This window comes from Herpailurus yagouaroundi, unplaced genomic scaffold (genome assembly GCF_014898765.1).
Source record: "Herpailurus yagouaroundi ecotype Mexico unplaced genomic scaffold, PumYag 183, whole genome shotgun sequence".
Lineage (NCBI taxonomy): Eukaryota > Metazoa > Chordata > Mammalia > Carnivora > Felidae > Herpailurus > Herpailurus yagouaroundi.
Genome location: NW_024412414.1, coordinates 411,782 through 414,510, shown reverse-complemented (window position 1 = coordinate 414,510; position 2,729 = coordinate 411,782).

The window sequence follows — 2,729 nt, the reverse complement described above, 5'->3', positions numbered from 1 at the left end:
ACACACACACACACACACACACACACACACACACACACACACACACGACCACCCAAAAGATTTCTGTTCTGCAGCCATCCACCCAGTGGCTCGGGCTGCCAGCCAGAGGATGTGGTCAGACAGACGCTGAGCAGGAACAAGCCCCCCACCCCCACCCCCAGCCAGCCGAGCCACACCACCCCGACTGCAGCCCTCAGACCCCAGGGCTCAGGAACACCCCCCAACAGACCTCCTTGGACTACAAGCTTAGCCATAGGAGAGGTTCCTGCCAATGTCCTCAGCTGCCTCAGCAAATGTCACCACCATTCCCAGAATTATCTCAAAAAATTCTGTCCTTCACACCACCCACCCCCACAAGACCTGTCCACTCACCCCCAGAACAGCTCTCTACCCTCTGCCCTCTTCTCCTCATTTCCCTGGCCCTCCCCCACCTCCAGCCTCACCTCCCATCTGCCCTAGGATATGCCCGTCACGCTCCCCGCCCTCCCCAACTCCACTCAGCCCTTTCTCTGCGAAGCCGTGTGACCTGAGAGCAGCTGACCCCAACACGCTGTGGCCCCAAGCCCTGTCGACGCTTCCCTGCGCTGGCAAGGGCAGATCTGCCATCCGGGTGGGAACCGCCCTGACCCTGCCCTCACTCCCAGACATGGGCTCCTTCTCCACCCACCGCAGCGACCTAATGTTTGCAGTCACTTTGCTAAAACCGGCTGGCTTTCTAAAAACAGGAAGGGGAAGAAATACACAATAAAGTGACATCTCTAGTATTTTAAGTGTTTGTCATTGCAAACCTAAAAATATATAATAATAACTTCTTCGAAGTTTCTGATGGGAGGAGAGAGGAAGCAGAGAGCAGAGCCACCACTGTTTCTAGAAGACGCAGCCTCGTGCTGCCCGCCGCCTGGCTGCGCCCAGGCAGAGCGGGCGGGCGGGACTGGAGTTCAAGGGTCAGGGGGACAGTGACAGCAACTCAGCAGCACCCAGCACGGCGGGACAAGAAGGTCTGCCTCTGCTGACCAGTCAACCAGAACTGGTGCTGGGTTATGGCTTCATAAGACGGCTTCACGGCTGTTCTGCCCGTGCAGACACTCTGGTGTGGGGAGGCAGGCAATAAACCCACAGCAATTTGGCAGATTACTGAATGCCCGGCAGTAAGAAGCACAATGGAGAAATGAATGACAGAAAGCAAGGAAATGTGACAGGAAGTCACTGGGCTGTGGGAAAGCCTATTTTAACAGGGGTGGTCAGGCAAGGCTTTTCCAAGGAAGTGCCATTTCAGCTGAGGCATGAATCAAAGGAGACGGCCATGTGAGTATCTCTGGAGGTAAAGGCATATCTGTAGGTCAGCTGGCCAAATAGCAAGCGCAAAGGGCCTGAGGCAGGGCCAGCAGGGGGGGAGGTGAGGAACAGCAGAGGGCCACCACAGCTCGGCAAATGAGCAAGGATGATGTGGGAACAACAGTCAGATCAAGCAGTGCTTCTGGAAGCCTTGGATTGGAGTCTGGAGCCATGTGATGGGACTCTTTACTTAAAGGAATTCACTTGGCTGCTGTGTTGAGAACAGGGGAGCTAGACAGGAGCAGGGAGACCAGGGAGAGGGCATGAGATGGCCAGGGTGGCAAGGGAGGGGAAGCAAGAGAGGATGATGGAAAGGGGAATTACTGAGAAGGTAGAACTGACAAGGTTTGCTGATGGACTGGATGGGATGTGACAGGAGAGGAGTCTGGGACGAGCCAAGGTTTTGGTCTGAGCCCCTGGAAGGATGGAGCTATGGCTTCCTGAGGCAGAGAAAGCTGTCAAAGGAGGGCCTGGTTGGGGGGGATGCAGCCCAGTTTGAGCCATGCCAAGTTTGAGAAGCCCAAGGAAAGCCCAAAAGATGGCAAAGACACCGACAGACATCCCCACCCCTGACCCGAGCTGAGAAGCCATCTCAGAAGGCGGGTGGCTCCATAACGTGCGACTAGGAATGGGCCATGGGAAGACCCGGGGCCTGTGATCCCCACTGACCAGGGGGATGGCCCTCTACCTGAAGATGGTGGGGCACAAAGGCCCCAAAGCGGCCCTTGAGTCCACTGTCAACAGTGTCATTTAAGGAAGGAAATCTTCGCAGACCAAGACTAAAACCCTCTTCCCACCTCTACCCCAATCACACAAACAACACACCCCCCAGGGGCAAACATTCCCACCACTGGCTGGCAGGCTTCTCCCAGACCTTCTCCCAGAGGAACTTTGGTCCCAGCCAGCCCTGCCACACTCCACCCACCCCACCTCACTTTCTCCCACGAGCTGGTCCCCTAGTTCCTCTCGGCCCCCTGGGTGCCCTGGCCCTTGATCCCCCCAAGCGTCACATTCTGCCCACACCTAGGTGATTCCAGATCTTGGGTTCGCCCATCACTCCCACCCCAGGCCCAGGGGAACCATAAAGAACATCAGGCCCTGACTCTGTGTTCTCATTTGCTGAGCAAGGCCCTCGCCCTCTCTGAGCCATTTGTATATAGTGAAGAGCTCCATCACACCTTAGGTCACAGCAGGGGGCCCACAGGTGCTGGTTAGCCGAAAGTGTGTTTTGTTTGTCCCACACAGTGGGTTTTCGGTTTTAAATTAGTTATACCAGCGGGGCGCCTGGGTGGCGCAGTCGGTTAAGCGTCTGACTTCAGCCAGGTCACGATCTCGCGGTCCGTGAGTTCGAGCCCCGCGTCAGGCTCTGGGCTGATGGCTCGGAGCCTGGAGCC